Source organism: Rhinatrema bivittatum, chromosome 2, assembly GCF_901001135.1.
Source record: "Rhinatrema bivittatum chromosome 2, aRhiBiv1.1, whole genome shotgun sequence".
Lineage (NCBI taxonomy): Eukaryota > Metazoa > Chordata > Amphibia > Gymnophiona > Rhinatrematidae > Rhinatrema > Rhinatrema bivittatum.
Genome location: NC_042616.1, coordinates 821,612,746 through 821,635,056, shown reverse-complemented (window position 1 = coordinate 821,635,056; position 22,311 = coordinate 821,612,746). Strand labels below are relative to the sequence as shown.

Here is a 22,311-nt window from a genome sequence, read left to right as displayed (position 1 = left end):
TAGGTGGTGCCAAACACACAGCACCAAGGGTCCACCTTTCCCGCGAGAGTTACACAATATTACTCCATAAACATGGCCTGTATAGGAGGGTGGCAAGAAGGAAGTCACTGCTGAAGAAAATCCATATGATGTGCCACATAGAATTTTCAAAGAAACACTTAGGGGATACTATTCATATGCAGGAGAAAGTTTTATGGTATGATGAGGCCAAAGTGGAAAGCAAAGTTACTTACCTGTAAAAGGTGTTCTCTGTAGATAGCAGGACATACCAGCTACACAATTGGGTGATATTATAAAACATAAGAAGTTGCCATACTAGGTCAGACCAAGGGTCAATCAAGCCAGCATCCTGTCTCTAACAGTGGGCAATCCAAGTCACAAGTATCAGGCAGGTACGAAAACATTAAATAGATCCCATGCTTCTAGTGCTGGTAATCTCCCACCCACCCACCTCCCTTCACTCCCCCCCTCCTTTCCCCCCACCTCAGCCGTCTGCCATCTGCTATGCCCCAATGAATTCTTCTCCATCTTTCAAACACCCTCCCCTTCTTAGACATTTTACTGTCAATTCAATTTATTGTTCTGTCCTACCACACAGATTGTTTTTATCAAGCTCTCCCTCTTTCTAAATCCCCACTGTGGTTATATTGCTACTTATAATTCTTGCGTTAACATCTCAGAACTATATTTCAGCGACAGAATGTTATAATCCTATTTTAAAAAATGTATCTCTTGTATTTTTACTCCAAGTTATAAATGTATCTCCAATGTTAGAATTGTACCTCATGTTTTAATTGTTTCACTTATATTTTGAGTCCAAGTTAATTTGTTACAATGTAAAAAAAAAAAAAAAGCAATTCATGCCTTATTTGTTATGTTTGATGTAAACCGATGTGATATCTCGATTGAATGCCGGTATTTAAAAAAAATTAATAAATAATAAGCAGTGGCTATTCCATAATTCAACTTAACTAAGAGCAGTTTATAGACTTCTCCTCCAGAAACTTGTCCAAACCTTTTTTAAACCCAGCTAAGCTAATTGCCTTAACTACATCTTCTGGCAATGAATTCCAGAGCTTAATTGTGCGGTGTGTGAAAATGAAGTTTGTTTTAAATGTGCTACTTGCTAACTTCATGGAATGGCCCCTAGTCTTTGTGTTATCTGAAAGAGTAAGTAACTGATTTATATTAACCCATTCTAGTCCTCTCATGATTTTATAGACCTTCATTATTTCCCCCTTAGCTGTCTCTTCTCCAAGTTGAACAGCCCTTTACCTCGTCAGTCTTTCCTCATAGGTGACTTGTTACATCCCCTTTATCATTTGGGTCACCCTTTTCTGTACTTTCTCCAATGCATCTATACCTTGCTGAGATGTGGCGAACAGAAGTGAACACATTACTCAGGTGTGGTCTCACCTTGGAGCAAAACAGAAGTATTATAACATTCTGTGTTTTATTCACCATTCCCTTCCTAATTATTTCCTAACATTCTGTTTGCACACTGAGCCAACAATTTCAATGTGTTCTCCACAATGACGTCTAGATCTTTTTCCTGGATGGTAACTTCTAACATGAAACCTAACATGTAACTACACCATGGGTTATTTTTCCCTATATTCATCACCTTGCACTTGTCCACATTAAATTTCATCTGCCATTTGGATGCTAAATCTTACACTCTCACAAGGCCCTTCTGCAATTTATCACTATCTGCCTGTGATTTAACAATGTTGAATAATTTTGTGTTATTTAAAAATGTGATTATCTTACTCGTTGTACTCCTTTCCAGATCATTTATAAATAAACAGATCCCTGAGGCACTCCACTGTTTATCTCTCTCCACTATGAAAAGTGACCATTTAATCCTACTTTCTTTTTCTTGTCTTTTAATCTGTTTGCAATCCACAAAAATCAATTTATTAAAATGTAGAAAAGAACTAAAAACCTGGTTTATGTCTACAAATTCCACGTTGTATTGGTCAAAATGAGGAGAGAAGCGGCTCTCCTAGTTTTCTAGGAAATATTGTCTTGATCAGGAGAGATAATTTCAACTTGCTGCATTTTGTGTATGTTTCTTTGTTTGAATTGTGTGTGGTATTTGGCATTTTATGTTATGATTATTATTATTGTGTTTGTGTTTATTTTGTATATCGCTTTGGGCGATAAAATTTTATCTGGAAAGCGATTAATAAATGTGAATAAATAAAAATAAATACATAAAACTGAAAGTAGGTAAGGCAATGGAGCTGGATAAGATACATCAGAGGGTGCTTTTCATTTACAAGAGAAAGCAGAGTTGCTTACCTGTAACATGTGTTTTCCGAGGACAGCATGATGTTAGTCCTCACACATAGGTGACATAATTGAATGGAGCCCAGCATGGAAAACTTATGTCAAAGTTTCCAGAACTTTGACTTAGCCTCTCTGAGCATGCTCAGCATGAATTATTCCATGCACCACACAGGGTCCCCTTCAGTCTTATAACATAGAATTCAAGGACAAAAAAATAATAATATGGAGAAGAAACCCACATAGTGGAAAATGAACTCCGCGGGGTAGCGGGCAGGTTTTGTGAGGGTTCTAACATCCTCGTATCCTCGGAGAACACCTGCTTTATCTGAGGACAAGCAGGACGGTAATCCTCATACATGGGTGAATTCCTAGCTACAGGCTGCACCCCCCCAAAAAAAAAGGGGACCAACAAAACCCCCAACTAGGTGTCAATGGGCACAACGGTTTTGTTGGTAACAAGGGAAGGGCAGCCTGAACACAAACAATGGGCCCTAGGTAGGAACAGAGTTGGATTCTACACCTCAATCAGGTTCTAAAGGACAGATTGGTCAAACCTACTGTCGCGTCAGTCATCCCTATCCAGACAGTATTGAGATGTGAATATGAGAAGAGAACTCTATGTCACAGCTCTGCAGATGTCCTCCATGGGAACTGCTCACAAGTGGGCCACCGACACTTCTATTTCTTGAACATAGTGAGCCTTGGCATGGCCCCCAAGATGCAGCCCCATCTGGGTACAACAGTAGGAGATGCAGTCTGCTAAATAATTTGAAAGGGTCTGCTTGGCAACGGCGCTGCCTAACTTATTCCTATCAAAAGAAACAAAAAGTTGGGTGGATTCTCCATGGACTTCTGACTACTTTAGATAGAAGGCTAAGGCTCTCTTGCAGTCCAAACTATGCAGGGCTTGCTCGATGGGTCCTGGGAAAGAATGGTGGCAGGACGATGGACTGGTTAAGATGGAAGTCCGACACTACCTTAGGCAGGAACATAGGGTGCGTATGCAAGACCACCTCATAATGGAAAAATTTAGTGTAAGGTGGATAAGTCACTAAGGCCTAGAGCTCACTGACAGTGCATGCTGAAGTGACCGCCATCAAAAATATGACCTTTCAGGTCATGTACTTCTGGTCACAGGAGCACAATGGCTCAAATGGAGCTTTCATTAGGTGAACACACACCACACTGAGGTCCCAAGATACAACGGAAGGCCTTAGGTGGCTTCAACTGAAGCAGGCCCTGCATAAAACATACAAATTTGGCTGTATAGAGATGGGCCTACCATCTATACCATGGTGGTATAAGCCAATTGCCCTGAGATGAATTCTAATGAGTTGGTCTTTAAGCCAGCTTCCGATAAGAATAGATGGTATTCAAACAGCTTTTGTGAGGAGCAGGAGACCAAATCTAGAGCCTTCTGCTCACACCACATGGAAAACCTCCTCTACTTCAGTCCATAGGACTTTTTAGTGGAAAGCTTTCTGGAAGCCACCAGGATCCAAGACACATCTTCAAAAAGATCAAATATTTGAAAAAATAACCTCTCAACTTCCTAACTTGATCCTGTGTGATGAGATATGGGGAACTCCCCAGACTGATAGGTTTCCTGGTGGACAACTCTTATAGGAGTGGAAACCAGATCTGTCTCGGCAAGTTAGAGGCTATTAGGATCAGAGTCCTTTTGTCCTCATGAGGCTTCAAGAGAGTCTTCACTACTAGTGGAGTTGGAGGTTACGCGTACAGAAGACCCCCACCCCAATGCTGGGCAACGGCATCTGAGGCTGGTTTGTTACATGTCCTGTACAGGGAGCAGAAATGAGGAACCTTCCTATTCTAAGGTGCTGTGAACAGATCCACATTGAGGCTTCTCCAGAAGTGGAAGATCCAATTTGTGACCCCTTGGTCCAGAGACCATTCATGGGGTCTGGAGGCATGACTCAGTCTGACTGCTACCACATTCTCCATTCCGGCCAGGTACATAGCCCTGAGTACCATCCCATGGGATAGAGACTATGACATCTGAACTGCTTCTCTGCACAGGAGGTACAATTCTGGTTGCCGCATCTCAAAAAAGATATAGTTGCGATGGAGAAGGTACAGAGAAGAGCAACCAAAATGATAAAGGGGATAGAACAGCTCCCCTATGAGGAAAGGCTGAAGAGGTTAGGGCTGTTCAGCTTGGAGAAGAGACGGCTGAGGGGGGATATGATAGAGGTCTTTAAGATCATGAGAGGTCTTGAACGAGTAGATGTGACTCGGTTATTTACACTTTCATCAGGGGGGCTATTTCTAGGGATACCTGTTGGCTTCTGGTTCCGCCCTGTCGGTTGATGTATGCCACCGTGGTGGCGTTGTCTGACATCACTCTGACCGCTGTGTTGCGAAGTCTGTGGGCAAATCGCAGGCACGCTAGCCTGACTGCCCGTGCCTCTAGTTGGTTGATGTTCCACCGCCCTTGGGCGGTGAGTTCTTCGCAGTGTGCTCCTCATCCGTTCAGGCTGGCATCTGTCATGAGCAGGGTCCAGGTTGGGGAGGACATTCTCGACCCCTGGCTCATGTGGCTGGGCTGCAACCACCACAGTAGCTGATTCCGCACTCTGGCTAGTAGAGGTAGGTGTACGGTGTAGTTCTGTGATCGTGGGCTCCACCGAGAGAGGAGGGTGCGTTGTAATGATCTCATATGAGCGCGCGCCCATGGTATCACCTCCAGAGTGGATGCCATAAGGTCAAGGACCTGTAAGTAATCCCAAGCTGTGGGCCGGGTGGCGCTCAGCAGGACCTGCAGACGATTCCGGAGCTTTGATCTTCTCTTGGAGGTCAGGCGGACCTTGTCTTCCTGGGTGTCGAATCGGACTCCTAGGTATTCCAGCGACTGAGAAGGCTGTAGGGAACTCTTGTTCAAGTTTACAACCCATCCTAGGCTTTCCAGAAGAGCTATAACTCTGTTGGTTGCCTGGTGGCTCTCCCCTGGTGACTTCGCCCGGATCAGCCAATCGTCCAGGTAGGGATGGACTAGGATTCCCTCCTTCCTGAGGGACGCTGCCACCACTACTATGACCTTGGTAAAGGTCCGCGGCACGGTGGCTAACCCGAAGGGTGAAGCTCGGAACTGGAAGTGTTGGTCCAGGACCTTGAAGCGTAAATAGCGCTGATGATCCCGATGGATTGGGATATGCAAGTAGGCTTCCGACAGATCTAGGGATGTGAGAAACTCCCCTGGCTGTACTGAATTTCTGACAGACCGCAGAGTTTCCATGCGAAAGCTGGGGACCCGTAGCTATCGGTTGACTGACTTGTGGTCCAGGACGGGCCGGAATGTGCCCTCCTTCTTGGGCACGTTGAAATAAACGGAATAATGCCCAGAATTCATCTCCCTTGCAGGCACTGGGATTATGCCCTGTAGGGACAGGAGCCTCCGCAAAGTAACTTCTAGGGCCGTCCTCTTGATGGGTGAACAAGGAGATTCCACAAACCTGTCCGGCGGGAGTTGAAGAAAGTCCAGGTAATACCCTTCTCGGATGATGGCGAGGACCCACTGATCCGAGGTAATCTCGACCCACCTGGGGTAGAAAAGGGATAGTCTGCCCCCTATGGCCGCTACCCCCGGATGGGTCGGCTGATTGTCATTGTGGGGTATGGCCGGGACCCGAACCCGAGCTGGTTCCCCTCTTGTTGTGCTTAGGCCGAAAGGACTGGTTCCTGGCCTGCGAACGAAGTGCTTGGTAGCGAGTCCTATAAGGGTTGAAGCACTGAGAGGTTCTACCTCTGGCTGGTCTAGGAAAGGGGCGTTGGTTCCTCCTTGACCGGTCTTCTGGTAGACGGGGTAATGGAGAGGCGCCCCATTTATTGGCCAGTTTCTCAAGGTCGCTGCTGAACAGGAGGGATCCCTCAAAGAGCATTCTCGTGAGGCGTGTCTTGGAGGAGGAGTCGGCCGACCAATTACGTAGCCAGAGCTGTCTCCTGGCCGCCACGGAGGATGACACTCCCTTGGCTGCCATACGGACTAAGTCGGAGGCTGCATCAGTGAGGAACGAGAGAGCTGATTCCATTTCTTCTCCCGGGGTACTATTCCTAGCCTGTGATAAACAGGAACGTGTCACCACGGTGCAGCAGGTCGCAATTCGTAGAGACATGGCTGCCACCTCAAAGGCTTGTTTCAGAATGGTGTCCATGCACCGGTCATGTGTATCCCTGAGGGCCGTTCCCCCCTCCACCGGAATGGTGGTGCGCTTCACAATTGCGCTAACTATGGCATCTACCTGGGGGCACGCCAGCTTCTCCTTGGTTGCCGGGTCTAAGGGGTACATGCCAGCCAAGGCCCGACCCCCTTTGAATGAGGCCTCCGGCGTATTCCATTCCAGATCGATTAACTGCTGAGCTGCTTGTAGGAGGGGAAAATGGTGAGACGTTTGGCGCAGGCCCTCTAACAGGGGGTTTATTCTAGGTTCCTCTGGGGCGTCATGGCCCGGGATAGCCAGCTCCGACAGGCATTGAGAGATCAGGCCTGGGAGATCCCCTTTCAAAAAGAAGCGCCTCATGGTCCGATATGGCTCAATCCCCGAGGGAAGTTCTCCGTCCTCGGGGGACTCGTCGTCTTCCTCAGGGCAATCTGAATCCCCATAAGTGGGGGTTCCGGGTGGCGCGTGGCCGTGCCTAGGCCTTGAGGGTCCAGGGGCTGGGTCATCCGGTACGTATGGCCCCACTCGGGGAGCAGCCTGCATTGTGACAAAGGCATGAATCCCCTTGAACAATTCCACCCAGGAGAGCGAAGCAGGATCTGGTCTGAGGGGTACCAGGTCCCTCGGGGTCCCCGGCTGCTCACTGCTGCCTGCTAGGTCCGGGGTGTTCCCTGAGGAACTGGCAAGTACGCTGAGCTGTGACCGGTCCTGGCCTGGAACTCCCAGGGCGTCTTCACATTGGGCACATAGGGAGTCTGCTTCCTCGTTCTGTGTGGTTCTGAGGTTGCATGCCGAGCAGAGGCTCATGCCTGATGCTGGAGGGGCCGGCTCCGCTGACGCATGGGCTCTCTTACGCTCCCATGTGCGCCTAGGAACGGACGCTTATCAGCGGGCGCCTATGAACACGCGCCCAACAGCGTGCGCCCAATAGCGTGCGTGTAGCAACAGGCGCCTATTGCGTGGTGACGAACCAGGCAGGCAAATGGCGACCTCCGTGGCGGATTGCCACATAGGCAGACTCTGCTGATCCTCCCTTCCTCGAAGACCAACAAGTAAAGATGTACGCCTTACCTTGTCTTCGGCGTTTCCCGGTTGCAACCCGGGCGGTCTCCGGCTGCAGGGGGAGAGGGTGAGTACCGTCACCACCGCGCTCGAGGAAGTGCACCCGCTGCCTCTGTGCCGCGCCCAAACTCGTCTCATTCGGGGGCCAAGTCCACGCTGGGACTGAGGCTGCCTCTATGCCGCGCCCGAGCCCTTCTCACTCAGGGGCTAGGTCCCTGCCGCGAGCCGGCCACCGGACCGAGGCACTTACCTCCGAGGGACCACGGAAATCGCCTCGGGAAACTCAACTGGGGGAGGGACCGACTGGTATCACCGCAGGAGTGCGGGGCTCGTCGTCAGGTAGGTTTTCTTCAATGAATTTAGTCGTGTAGAATTTGGAAACACGCTCAGCGAGCGTGATGTAGCTCCAAACTGCTTTGGAGACGGAAATTACTGAATTGCTGCACTTCCTGCGGGGGTATATGTACCTGTGCTGACGTCAGATCCGTCTCAAACTGCTAGCACGAGCACGCTATACCCAATTGTTTTGAGTCCATCTGCTACACGCTAGGAAAGTGGAGTTGGTTGGTGATGTGGACAATAGTGGACATTGGCTGAGAAGACTGAATCCACTGCAATTTTAGAGTCCACTGCATTAGTCTCATGGCAAGGTGAGCCATCGGAGTGACATGCACCGAGGAGCCATATGACCCAGTAAAATCAGAAAGTGACGTGCAGTTGAGTGTTGTCGAGACTGTAGTTGATAGGCCAGAGAAGCGAGAGTGATCCTGGGAATGCTTTTGCTTTTAAAGTGTCCAAGTCGGCCCCTTTGAACGATAGGGTTTGAGAAGGAACTAGCCTGGATTTCGGATAGTTTATGAGGAACCCTAGGGAGATCAGGGTATGCAAATTGAGATGTAAGGACGTCAGCGCAGTTTGATGAGTGGGAGCCCTGATCAACCAATCGTCGAGATAGGGGTAGACATGGACACTTTGAGTCCTGAGATAGGCTGCGACCATGACGAGATACTTGTTGAAACTCGTGGGGCAGATGCTAGGCCGAAAGGCAAAACTCGATACTGGAAGTGCTTTGGGCCTACTATGAACCGCAGGAATCTGCGATGTGACAGAGTGATTGAGATGTGCGTGTAAGCATACTGGAGGTCTAGAGAGCAGAGCCAGTCTTCCCTTTGTAGAAAGGGAAGTAAAGAACCCAAGGTCACCATCTTGAACTTCTCTCTTTATAGGTATTTGTTTAAGGCGTGAAGGTCCAGTATTTGGGATTAGAAAATACCGGGAATAGAATCTCTGGCCCTGCTGGGAGAAGGGTACTGATTCTATTGCCTGGGACTCAAGGAGGATGGAAACTTCCTGATCGAGAAGGTGAGAGTAGTCGGATGTTCCACATCAGCTGAGATGGGGAATCCGGTGGAATGGTGAGGAAGATGAGGTGGTAACCTTGAGTCACTACAGTTAATACCCACTGATCTGTCGAGATCATGTGCCACAAGCTGGTGAAGTGGCACAATCGACCTCCTATGGGTACGGAAGGAAGAGGAGGATGAGCACTGCTCTCCAGAAAGGAGTCAAAATCCGGACGCTGGGTCCGGTTGAAGGGCTGGCTGTGTCTTTTGGGTCCGAGGCTGTCTGGATTGGCTTTTTTGGTAAGGCCTGGAGGGATGACCTCTGGAAGCCAGAGGGTAATATTTCCTTGGAGTCTCTTCTGAAAGGTCTCTTGGAAGAGGAAGAGTAATCAGAAGGTACTAAGGAGAGTTGGTGGAGAGTCTCATGGTGGTCCTTGAGCTGCACCACTGTTTCTTGAATCTTTTCACTGAAAAGATTATCACCAGCAGAGACGGAGAAAGTTTATAAATTTGGACAACTTAGCAAGAACATATGGTATTCAAATAATCATAAGATTTCCATGTAAGTGTGTTATGCGCATAGAGGGGAAAAGGTATGTTTATTATGATCCTGAACATCTAGAAAAGTTTTTGGAAGAACGTAGGAAACAGAAAGAGGGAGGTAGCACTTACATTCCGGGGTAGGTTTTATAAATTTCCGCGCGCGTGTACTTTTGTTCGTGCAGCAAGCACGAACAAAAGTACACTGGATTTTATAAGATACGCGCGTAGCCGCGTATCTTATAAAATCCAGCGTACTTTTAACGCAAGAAGAAGAGACCACATATATCCGATTCTCAAAGACTTACATTGGCTGCCAGTGCACTATAGAATCTTATATAAGTCCATTACTACCATCTACAAAGCATTCCATCAACTCTCTCCGCTTAACCTCCAAATCCCATTTAAAAAACATACCTCCATCAGACCTATCAGAGAGTCCTACAGAGACTCATTACAGGTGCCTCCTGCAAAAACCTTTAACCATAGGACTCTCAGAGACAGGGCTTTCTCTACAGCAGGACCTACCTTGTGGAATTCCATCCCACCAGAACTGAGACAGGAACCTTGCCTCCCCACTTTCAGAAAAAGACTTAAAACCTGGCTATTCTTGAAAGCCTTTCCAGATACCAACTGAACCCACTCTCAACTCAATCAACTAAGAACTCCCGTCAGGGTAATCAACAACCTTTGACAACTCAATAATGTTCTTTCTTTTTTAATTTGGCAGGTTTTTATTTACCTTGGTTATTCTTTTTTACTTCATTGTTAATCTTCTATCTTTTAATTCTATGTAAAGCCCCCTTATCTCTGTTGGGCAGTTTATCGTTATATGTAAACCGGAGTGATTTATAGTCTCTATAAGAACCTCGGTATATAAAAATTAAAAATAAATAAATAAATCTCTCTTTCGCCTTCTCTACATTCCAAGTTGCATTTTATCCCTGTTTATTGTAACTGCTACTTTATTCTGTTTTATTGTAACTGCTACTTTATTCTTCTATCACATGTTAATGTTTTAAGTTATTAAGTATTTATCCTTTGTCACACCTTGTTATTTGTAAACCGGCATGATGCGACTCCCATCGCGAATGCCGGTATATAAGAAATTTAAATAAATAAATTTCACTCTTTCAATTTTCATCTAACTGTACAGACAATCCTCCTCTCGGACAAATTAACCAGCTTTCCTGCGACCACAAGCCACTATGCATATTGGCCTCCCTATTCCAATTCTCCAACAAAGGTCATTTTTCATAAGAAATACGTCTATGATTTCACGTCCACCTACCTATAAATCACTCATTCCTATCATGATTTCCCCCCTCACACAGACACTAGGCCTAGCTCTTTTTTCTCTGATTTTATTCAACGCTCAATCTCTTACCAAAAAAACAATAATACTCAATGACCTTCTACTGGACATGAAACCCGACCTCTGCGCAATAACGGAAACATGGCTAAAACATACGGACACCGCACTAATAAACCAATTGCCAACTGAAACCCATGATTTCTTTTCTATTCCCAGACAGAAAAAAAAGGGTGGGGGTATTCTCCTTGCAGCCAAAAAAGAGCTGAGACTTACTCAATTCCCAGTACACTCTCCTACAAAAATTGAAGCCGGCTTTTCAAATCAGACTTGCTACAAATCATTCTAGTTTACGCCCCTCCGGGACTTCTGGAATCAGACACCTCTCTCATCTTAGAAATTATAGCTACTAACATAAACCTTGAGTCTCCAGCCATCATTTTGGGAGATTTTAACTTACATGTTGACGACCCCTCTCCCTCTACAAACTGTGAAACCTTCCTAAACGCCATGACTGCCATGGGATTCAAACAGTTAATCAATAATCCCACACACAGAGCAGGACACACTTTGGATCTCATTTTTGTAAACTCAGGCATCTCACACTCTGCACCACCCATATGCCAATCAGTCCCCTGGTCAGACCATGCACTAATCTCTACCACATTTTCGCTGGATCAATCAAGCATCAAACACGATCCTCAACCTCAATTTTCTTATAGAAACCTTTGTTCTTCAAATGAACTTCACGAACACCTTGTCCCAGAACTCCCTCATATAGACATCTCCACGCCTAACTCTGCTCTCAAATCATGTCTAACATCACAGTATCGGCAGCAAATAAACTCTGCCCTCTGGCAACAAAAAAACCTAACATAATGCATCCAGAAGACAACCCTGGTTTAACGAACAATTGCAAAAACTCAAACATTCCCTTAGACAAAAAGAAAATAAATGGCGCAAAGTACCATCTCCGACCTCCCTATCAGCCTACAAACTCGCGCTTCATACATACAAGAGCACCACGTTAAAAACAAAAGGGACTACTATGCTCACAAGATACACCACCTCATCTTCGATTCAAAAGCCCTCTTCACTTACGTCTCGAACTTAACACAAGTCAACTCCTTCGACATTCCTCTCAACCAAGCGCAACAAAAAAGCTGAGGAGCTAGCCATCTACTTCAGTAACAAATCTCCAACCTGCAATCTCTACTAAAACCGAATACCCTAGCTCCATTCAACACATACCACAATCACTGCAAAGACACTGCTATACAAGCCTTCGAACCCATTGCAACATCTGAGACCATGCTAATATTGAAGAAAATGAAACCCTCATCTCACCCATTTGACCATATCCCTTCCAAACTTCTGCTGCTAATACCTGATACCATCGCCAAAACCTTGACTGACATCATCAATTGTTCCTTAGCCCAAGGAGTTTATCCAGATGACCTGAAAATTGCCTCTATCAAACCTTTACTAAAAAAACCTAATCTAAATCCTAAAGAGCCCTCCAACTTCCGCCCAATCTCCAACCTCCCTTTTATAGCTAAGGTTACGGAAAAATTAGTCAACACCAGATTATCTGAATACCTCGAGGATCACAAGATTTTATTCCCCACTCAATACGGCTTCCGGAAATCCTTAAGTACAGAATCACTTCTCATATCTCTGACAGATTACCTCATCATGGGCCTCGACAAAGGTCACGCCTACCTGCTGATACTCCTTGACCTATCGGCAGCCTTTGATACCGTGAATCACTCCCATCTCATAAATCAACTAGCGAACATCGGAATAACAGGCTCTGCACTAGACTGGTTCAAATCATTCCTGGGAAACAGAGGATATAAAGTCAAAATACATAACAAAGAATCACAGTTCTATCCCTCCACTCTGGGAGTTCCTCAGGGCTCCTCTCTTTCCCCCACGCTCTTCAATATTTACCTCTTACCCCTATGTCAACTGTTAACCAATCTGAACCTCAAATACTTTCTATACGCAGATGACGTCCAGATTGTCATCCCTATCAAAGAATCCCTTATTAAAACTATTAAAATCTGGGAAAATTGCCTTCAAAATATTGACAACCTCCTCTCCAGTCTAAATCTAATCTTAAATTCTGCAAAAACTGAATTCATCATAATTTCCCCCGAAAACAGTTATCTCACCGCAAATCCTCCATCCGGCTTTCAAACATCACACGTAAGAGACCTAGGAGCCATCATTGATAATCGGCTAAATCTTAAATCTTTCATTAATCAAACCACTAAAGACCTGCTTTCATAAACTGCACGTCTTAAAAAGAATTAAACCACTTTTCCATTTCCACGACTACAGAACAGTTCTGCAATCAATAATCTTCTCTAAGTTAGATTATTGTAATTCCATTCTATTAGGTCTCCCATCTTCTCATACTAAACCTCTCCAGATGGTTCAGAACACACGGCGGCCAGATTTTGACAAAACACAAGAAGAAGAGAACACATATCTCCGATTCTCAAAGACCTACATTGGCTGCCAGTGCACTATAGAATCTTATACAAGTCCATCACCATCATCTACAAAGCATTCCATCAACTCTCTCCGCTTAACCTCCAAATACCATTTAAAAAACATACCTCTACCAGACCTATCAGAGAGTCATACAGAGATTCACTACAGGTTCCACCTGCCAAAACCTTTCACCATACAACGCTCAGAGACAGGGCTTTCTCTGCAGCAGGACCTACCTTGTGGAACTCCCATCCCACCAGAACTGAGACAGGAACCCTGCCTTCCTACATTCAGAAAAAGACTCAAAACCTGGTTATTTATGAAAGCCTTTCCAGACACAAATTGAACTTTCTCTCAACCAAATCAACTAAGACCTCCCCTCAGGGTAAACATAAACTCTAACAACTCCATAATGTTATTTCTCATTAAATGAGCAGGTTTTTTATGTTGCTTTCATTATATACGGTATATTATATACGGTATATTATATATACGGTATGTTATATATTATATATTATATTTTATTATGTTATATAAATTTATTATATACGGTATATTACCTTGTTACTCTTTTTATCACATTGTTAATTTTCTATCGCTTTCCTTACTTTCCAAGTTACTTTATGTCCCTGTTTTATTGTAACTGCTATTTCTTCTTATATCACATGTTAATGTTCTAAGTTTTTCTCCTCTTGTCACACCCTGTTAATTGTAAACCGACATGATGCGACTCCCATCGCGAATGCCGGTATATAAAAAATTAAAATAAATAAATAAATAAATAAAATAAATAAATATCTTATAAAATCCGGGGTCGGTGCACGCAAGGGAGTGCACATGTGTGCAACCTGCGCGCGCCGGATTTACGCGCGCAGGGCTTTTAAAATCCGGCCCTCCATCTTTAATCCCAGGTAAATTGGTTCTATAAAGGAAATGTATGTTCTGTATTCTGTAAGTTATGGATACATTATTATGTTATTTTTTGCTCAAATGAGCTCCCCAACCTTGTTTGTAACATAGAACTGGGGAAAAGTAAGATTTAATTGGTTATGAATCATCTGTTTGAAGGTTGTATTCTTATGTCACCCAGATTCCTAAAGAATATTCAATGTAATGTTGAATATATGTAAAATTGAATTTTTGTTTTATACATTAAAATTCATAAATAAAGAATTAAAAAAAAAAAAAAAAGCAAACAGAATGTTAGGAATTATTAGGAAGGGAATGGTTAATAGAACAGAAAATGTCATAATGCCTCTGTATCGCTCCATGGTGAGACCGCACCTTGAATACTGTGTACAATTCTGGTCGCCGCATCTCAAAAAAGATATAGTTGCGATGGAGAAGGTACAGAGAAGGGCTACCAAAATGATAAAGGGGATGGAACAGCTCCCCTATGAGGAAAGGACTAAAGAGGTTAGGACTGTTCAGCTTGGAGAAGAGACAGCTGAGGGGGGGGATATGATAGAGGTGTTTAAAATCATGAGAGGTCTTGAACGAGTAGATGTGACTCGGTTATTACACTTTCGTGTAATAGAAGTACTAGGGGGCATTCCATGAAGTTAGCAAGTAGCACATTTAAGACTAATCGGAGAAAATTCTTTTTCACTCAACGCATAATAAAGCTCTGGAATTTGTTGCCAGAGGATGTGGTTAGTGCGGTTAGTGTAGCTGAGTTCAAAAAAGGTTTGGATAAGTTCTTGGAGGAGAAGTCCATTAATGGCTATTAATCAAGTTTACTTAGGGAATAGCCACTGCTATTAATTGCATCAGTAGCATGGGATCTTCTTAGTGTTTGGATAATTGCCAGGTTCTTGTGGCCTGGTTTGACCTCTGTTGGAAACAGGATGCTGGGCTTGATGGACACTTGGTCTCACTCAGCATGGCAATTTCTTATGTTCTTATGTTCGTGGAAATGTGATGGGTAAGTTTGGGAGAGGGTATGTAAAGGGATCCTTCTATTCGAGGTATGGTAGTGCAGGGAGTCATTTAGCCAGTAAACATTCTGGTTGTGAAGTCTCTTGTAAATGACTGTGAGATTCTTATGAAGAATTCATATTAATAAGAATTCATATTAACAATATTAATAAGTTGCTTTTGCTTAAATACACAGCAGAGAGACAGCTAGTGAATTGCTAAAGCAATATGACAGCTGAAGTGCTAGATATCAACTTGTTTTTAGAAAGAGATAAGCTGAAGACAGAAAAGAAAAGTGCAAATGTAACAGAAAACTGCTTTTAACATATTACTCTGAAACAATTACGTAGTTGTAAGTAGTACCTTCTAATACGAGGCTACTGGGCCATTTTTGCCTAGACCCTGTACCCTACAGATAAGAAAATGCCTTGATTTCTCATAGTTAACTGCTTTTAACAGAAAAACTGCTTTACCAAAAAATAAGGCACTAGCATTTTAAGGTACCGAGCCCTGGGCCCCTGTCCTTCTGGATTGTGCTACTGGCTAAGTTGTAATGTATAAAGAAGGAAGAACTGTGCTTGTGCCAGTACACCTTGTACAAGGAAGACAGAATAGATAAAATGAGACCTGAACCAATCTGTTCTCCAGCTCTGGGTCCTCAAAGAACCTACGGGCCGATACGGTAAAAGTCGAGGGAGAGCGGGCCACTCTCCTGTGCACGCGATTCTGTATTCAAATGAGGGCCCACGGCAAAAAGAGGCACTAGGGACACTAGCGCGTCCCTAGCGCCTCTTTTTGGACCCGAGCGGCGGCTGTCAGCGGGTTTGACAGCCGAAGCTCAATTTTGCTGGCGTCGGTTCTCAAACCCACTGACAGCCATGGATTTGGAAACTGGACGCCGGCAAAATTGAACATCAGGTTTTCAACCCGCGAACCGCAGGCCAATTTAAAATTTTTTTTTTTTACTTTTTTTTTAACTTTCGGGACCTACGACTTAATATCGCTTTTCTGTGCACTTTCCCGGTGCCTGGAGAAATTAACGCCTACCTTGGGTAGGCGCTAATTTCTGAAAGTAAAATTTGCGGCTTGGCTGCACACTTTGCTTTCTGAATCGCGCAGGAATACCTAATAGGGCCATCAACGTGCATTTGCATGTTGCGGAAGCTATTAGGTTCGGGGGGGTTGGACGCGCGTTTTCGATAAGGGGTAAAGCTTGTTATATTGTAACTTTTTACTTCCTCGACACTGGTTAAAAGAAAGTTATTGCACCCCTTGTTATATGTAAACCGGCATGATATGATTGTATCATGAATGCCGGTATAGAAAAGCTTTAAATAAATAAATAAATAAATAAATAAAGCTAGCGTGTCGAAAACACGCGTCCAATCGCGGGTTAACAGTGCGCTCCACTGCCTGCTAGAGAGAGAGACAGACCGCATTCCTCTTCTCAGTGGGAGCCTTAGGGTCGCCGTACCTGATTGAAAGGGACCTTTCAGAGAAACTAGGGCTCAACTCACCTCAACTCCTATGACTGCTTGCAGAGCAACCATGGAAGACATAGCCTTCTAAATACTTTCTCTTTCTTTCTTTGGGCCATTCTCATAAGTTCTTCTGCATAATCAAATTGCTAATCAGAACATTGCTTTTGCTTATATTGCATTTATTGTAACCACTGCTTCTTATTATAATCATTGCTTTTACTGGAATAAATAAGTAAATGTAGAGATTACTTACTTGATAATCTCCTTTTCCTTAGTGTATGCAGATGGACTCAAAACAAGTGGGTATAGTGTGCTCGTGCTAGCAGTTGGAGACGGATCTGACGTCAGCATGGGTACATATACCCCCACAGGAAGTGTAGCAATTCAGTAATCTTCCTTGCAAAAGCTGTAGCTGACGGATCGTTTAAATGAACAGGATTACCCTGACCAATAGATGGTAGCTGGAGACCGCCAGTGTTCTCAACCGGCTCAGAGTATCCTCTTTTCTTCAATCTAGCCCTCTCAATGGCCAGACCGTAAGAGAGAATTGAGCTGGATCCTCGTGGAGGATGGGACCTTGCCGCAGCAGGTCCCTGTGTGGAGGCAGGCGAAGAGGATTCCCTGCCAGTAGTCTTCTCATGTCTGCGTACCAGGGTCTTCTTGGCCAGTCCGGGGCCACTAGAAGAACTAGGCCTCTCTGTCGCTGAATCTTGTGTATAATGGCGCCCAGCAGGGGCCACGGAGGAAAGGCATATAGCAGGACCCCCTGAGGCCATGGCTGTACCAGGGCATCGATCCCCTGGGATAGCGGATCCCGCCTGCGGCTGAAATATCTGGGTACTTGAGCGTTGGACCTGTCTGCTAATAGGTCCATGCCCGGCGTCCCCCACTGATCCACAATCATCTGGAAAGCTGTGGGCGACAGCTGCCATTCCCCTCGATTTAGGCTTTCTCTGCTGAGGAAGTCTGCCACGGTGTTGTCCTTCCCGGCGATGTGGACGGCGGAGATGTCCTGGAGATTCGCTTCCGCCCAAGTCATCAGAGGGGCTATTTCTAGAGATAACTGTTGGCTTCTGGTTCCACCCTGTCGGTTGATGTATGCCACCGTGGTGGCGTTGTCTGACATCACTCTGACCGCTCTGTTGCGAAGTCTGTGGGCAAATCGCAGGCACGCTAGCCTGACCGCCCGTGCCTCTAGTCGGTTGATGTACCACCTTGACTCTTCTCTGTTCCACCGCCCTTGGGCGGTGAGTTCTTCACAGTGTGCTCCCCATCCGTTCAGGCTGGCATCTGTAGTGAACAGGGTCCAGGTTGGGGAGGACATTCTTGACCCCGGCTCATGTGGCCGGGCTGCAACCACCACCGTAGCTGATTCCGCACTCTGGCTGGTAGAGGTAGGTGTACGGTGTAGTTCTGTGATCATGGGCTCCATCGAGCTAGGAGGGCGCGTTGCAATGGTCTTATATGCACCCGTGCCCATGGTATCACCTCCAGAGTGGACGCCATGAGGCCGAGGACCTGTAGGTAATCCTGAGCTGTGGGCAGACTGGCGCTCAGCAGGGCCTGCAGATGATTCCGGAGTTTCGACTTCCTTTTGGAGGTCAGGCTGACCTTGTCTTCCTGGGTGTCGAATTGAACCCCTAGGTATTCCAGCGACTGGGACGGCTGTAGGGAACTCTTGTGTATGTTGACTACCCATCCTAGGCTTTCCAGAAGAGCTATGACTCTGTTGGTTGCCCGGTGGCTCTCGCTCGGGGGCCAAGTCCTCGCCGGGACCAAGACTGCCTCTACGCCGCGCCCGAGCCCTTCTCACTCGGGGGCTAGGTCCCGGCCACGAATCGGCCACCAGACCGAGGCTCCTACCTCCGAGGGACCACGGAAGTCAGCTCGGGAAACTCAACTGGGTGAGTGACCGACTGGTATCACCACAGGAGTGCGGGGCTCGTCTTCAGTAGGTTTTCTTCTAGGAATTTAGTTGATAGAATTTGGAAACACGCTCAGCGAGCGTGAGGTGGCTCCAAACTGCTTTGGAGACGAAAAATTACTGAATTGCTACACTTCCTGTGAAGGTATATGTACCCGTGCTGACGTCAGATCCGTCTCCAACTGCTAGCACGAGCACACTATACCCACTTGTTTTGAGTCCATCTGCTACACGCTAGGAAATATATATATATATACACATACATACATACACATATAGTATATATTATCATGTGTGTGTTTTATTTCCTCTGAGCAACAAACAGCACAAAGGGTAAAAGATAAAGGGAAAATATATTTGAATTATGCTTGGTAACCAAGTCTGTCTGTTGCTGGCTGGCACGATTGCATATGCATGCTAACGGACTCATAGCGTACCCCAAAAGGTAAATACAATGAGCGAGGTACCTTAATGACAATCACTCAGTCCGACGACATACATATATTATATGAGAGAATATATATAACAGAACAAACACAAATAAAAAATAACAAAAATATCAAAATATTTATTACAATAAACATATAAAGGTGCTCACATAATATGTAATATATAATATCACAAAAAATACCTTATAAACAATACATCAATCATATAAACAATATACAATGTCCCAAATCTGATAACCGGTCACAAATCCATAATCATTCCCATTACTTAGCAACACCCACTCATCATAGAATCCCCCAACAGTCCTAATACTGACTCATCATAGAACCCTCCAACAGTCCTAATACCCACTAATCATAGAACCCCCCAACAGTCCTAATGCCCACTCATCATAGAACCCCCCCAATAGTCCTAATGCCCACTAATCATAGAACCCCCCCAATAGTCCTAATGCCCATTCATCATAGAACCCCCCAACAGTCCTAATGCCCACTCTTCATAGAACCCCCAACAATCCTAATGCCCACTAATCATAGAACCCCCCAACAGTCCTAATGCCCACTCTTCATAGAACCCCCAACAGTCCTAATGCCCATTCATCATAGAACCCCCAATAGTCCTAATGCCCACTCTTCAAAGAACCCCCAACAGTCCTAATGCCCATTCATCAAAGAACCTCCCAACAGTCCTAATGCCCACTCTTCATAGAACCCCCAACAGTCCTAATGCCCATTCATCATAGAACCCCCCCCAAATGTCCTAATACCCACTCATCATAGAACCCCCCCAACAGTCCTAATGCCCATTCATCACAGAACCCCCCCAACAGTCCTAATACAGACTCACCCCAGAACCCCCCAACAGTATCCCCGAAGAAGCCTGGTTGGGCGAAACGAGGGTCCCTTGTTGGATTGTGTCGTGATTATATTTCCAAGTTTGTGCCGTGATCATATCAGTAGAGCCCGCAGTGGATACATTGGTTGGCATAGGATTTTGCCATGATTATATTTATTTATTTATTTAAAAACTTTTATATACCGGTATTAGTATGCATACATCATACCGGTTTACAATGTAACTTTAAAGGTAGAAATTACAATGAACAGGGAGGGCGAACAAGGAGGAGTATACAAAGAGCAGGAGGTGGAGGAATTAAAGCAATAAATAAAAACTGCAACGGACTATTTACAGGAATATACAAGGCGTAGGCAAGATCTTGCAGAAGTCGGTGTACTTAATCAGGGTAGGCTTGTCGGAAGAGCCATGTTTTAAGTTTTTTTCTGAACTTGGCGTAACATGGCTCTAGCCTGAGAGTGGTAGGGAGGGTGTTCCATTGTTTAGGGCCTGCAATGGATAGTGCACGGTCCCTAGTGGAGGAGAGGTGGGCTTTTTTCAAAGGGGGAATGGAGAGGGTGCCTTTGTTGACAGTGCGAGTGGGTCGTTCAGTGCGTATAGGACGAAAGGGTTCATCCAACCAATTGGAATTGTGCGAGTGGATGGACTTGTGCACTATGGTTAGAATTTTGAAGAGAATTCGGGATGCGATGGGGAGCCAGTGGAGTTCTTTGAGTATTGGGGTAATGTGATCAGCTTTCCTTGAGTTGGTGATGACCCTGGCGATGGCATTCTGGAGCATTTGTAAGGGCTTGGTGGTGGAGGAGGGTAGGCCAAGGAAGAGGGCATTACAGTAGTCCAGCTTTGAGGAAAGGGTGGCTTGGACGACGGTGCGGAAGTCATGATAGTGGAGGAGGGGTCTGAGTTTCTTCAGGATGTGAAGCTTGAAGAAACCTTCTTTGAGGATGGAGTTGATCTGTTTTTTGAGATTGAGTTGTTGATCTATGATAACCCCAGGTCTCTTACTGTGGGTTGGGGTGTTATGACGTTGAAAGCTGGATCGTGGAGATCGGTGGTTTGGGAGGGAGTTGAGGAGAGATAAGGAGCAGCTCTGTTTTGGAGGAGTTTAGAGCGAGGTGGATGTTGGTGAGGAAGTCATTGATGTTGGCAAGACATGTGTTCCAGAAGGCAAGGGCATCTGAGAGAGAGTTGTGAATGGGAATGACGATTTTGAACGTCATCTGCATAGAGTAGATAGAATTTGAGGCCGAGGTCTGTGAGGAGCTGACATAGAGGTGTGAGATAAATGTTGAAAAGGGTGGAGGAGAGGGAGGAGCCTTGTGGGACACCTTGAGACAAGGGATAGAGTGTGGAGTTGGCGTTTCCTATCTTGACGGAGAACTTTCTGTTAGATAAGTAGGATTTAACCATAGTAGGGCTAGGCCTGAGATGCCTATTTCGGATAGCCGGTTGATGAGGAGGTTATGGTTGATGGTATCAAAGGCAGCTGAGATGTCGAGTAGGGCGAGGAGGTAACAGTTTGCCTCGGTCCATGCCTATGAGTAAGGTGGTCCGTGAGGGAGAGCAGGAGGGTTTCTGTATGAGGTATTTACGGAAGCCGTATTGGGCTGGATGCAGAATGTTGTTGCTTTCTAGATATTCTGTAAGTTGGATGTTTACAATCTTTTCCATAATTTTGGATAGGAAGCGCAGGTTAGAGATAGGGCGGAAGTTAGCGGGGTCTTTAGGGTCTAGTGTTGGTTTTTTTAGGAGGGGCTTGACAATAGCTTGTTTAAGAGCATCTGGGACAGAGCCTGAAGAGAGGGAGGAGTTTATGATGTCTGCGATGGGTTTGGATATAGTGTTTCGGGATGGAGAGGAGGGATTTTGTGGGAATGGTGGTCTGAAGGGTGGGAAGCTGGTTTAAGTTTTCTGAGAATAGATTCCATATGATATATGATAAACCATTTGTAAGTTAAGTGATGATTCTCTCCTGTTAGTAATTATTTGTTTTGTTCCATTTTCCATATTGGTTCCAATTTTTTTTCTGTAAAGCTCGGTTAGCTATAATTTTGTTAATGTAAACCGATGAGATGTTCCCAACGTTCATCGGTATATAAAAATCTTCTAAATAAATAAATAAATAATAACTTCAGTGAAGTCTGTAGCAGATATATCATTTTTTATATTGATTTGGGAACTTGGAGAGTGAGAGCGAGAGCCTCAATTTATTGAGTACACATTAATGGGAAGCTGAAGCAATGATGAGAACTGTATAGTTCTCAGTGAGAGTGAGATTTTGCGCCATATATATATATATATATATATATATATATATATTGTATATTGTTGAGTCAATACAGTGATATGGTGAACACTTTAGTTAGTGAGACAATGTATTTATTGGGATAAACCATTTGAAGTCTTGATTTAATAAGACTGATAATTTGTTGTGTGCTTTATATGATTGATTGTA

At 45.0% G+C, this 22,311-nt stretch overlaps 1 protein-coding gene across 5 annotated transcripts in view; it reads right to left on the bottom strand.

The window, feature by feature from the left end:
* Window positions 1–22,311, bottom strand: part of MAPK15 (mitogen-activated protein kinase 15) — a 362,466-nt gene that overhangs the window by 80,684 nt on the left and 259,471 nt on the right. The gene's annotated exons all lie outside the window — the stretch shown is intronic.